Here is a 1159-nt window from a genome sequence, read left to right as displayed (position 1 = left end):
ATATATATATATATATATATACACGAGTCACCTTGGACATTGAAGCACCTTGGAAAATGAGACTGCAGTTAAGCCAATGGCGCTTCACTCTACAGAATAGACTGGATAATGCCCGACTATATGTGTTTTATTTGGTTTTATCGACCTGTCAAGATTCTATTCCGACTGTTTACTGAACGATAAGCAACTTACAATTATCAAAATTTAAAGGTGAAGCGTTTATCGATTTCATTTATTTTCTTATGAACGCATTATCTGGCAGCATGCTGATCAATTACAGGAAGCCTTCCAAACTCTTAATAAACTTTTCATCGTTAACATAGGTTATTTTAATAAATGCATGTATTATTAGATTATGTGAGAAAATATATCTTTCCAGACCTATTTGAATGTGTATATTCTACTTCAGTACTTTTTGTTCGTTTATATATCTCTTTGTGTTTATATTGCGTGGCTGGTCGTCTTAGTCTGCACTTTTGTCCACAGAAGACAAAACTTGCTGGAAACTTTTATTCTGTTCTTTATTTCCTCTGTAAAGTCATTAAAAAGGACACAAGGGTTAGACATTTTTCCTGTACTTCCTGCAAAACTATCGAACAAAAGAAAGACTGCTTTGAATCGGAAAAAATAAATAAATAAACAGAGAACATATGCAGTGTGCATATTTAAAAAAAAAATCAATGCAAAATATCTACATAAATATAAAATTCAACCAGATTTCAAAAGAACTAAGAAAATTACAATTTTTATAAACAGTCCTTCAAAAAATATTCAAATGTTTATATTTTCATCTAAAACTAAGAAATATGTTTATTTTTTATTCATGTATCTCAACTACTTTTATAAACTTATTAACTCCTATATAATGTTCTTAAATCGCTGAAACACTGAGTAGAAATGATACAATAGATAATGTAAGTAATGATTATTCTTATTCAAACAAACGCACATACGTACACAAACACATATACACATAGATATACATAGATACATACAACCATGCATATATGTGTGCGTGTGTGTGTGTGTGCGTGTATGTATGCGTGTATGTATGTATGTATGTATGTATGTCTGTATGTATGTATGTATGTATGTATGTATGTATATATATATATATATATATATATATATATATATATATATATATATACCTATGCAT

The sequence above is a fragment of the Octopus bimaculoides genome, chromosome 8 (assembly GCF_001194135.2).
Source record: "Octopus bimaculoides isolate UCB-OBI-ISO-001 chromosome 8, ASM119413v2, whole genome shotgun sequence".
Lineage (NCBI taxonomy): Eukaryota > Metazoa > Mollusca > Cephalopoda > Octopoda > Octopodidae > Octopus > Octopus bimaculoides.
This window is presented reverse-complemented; position numbering follows the sequence as displayed.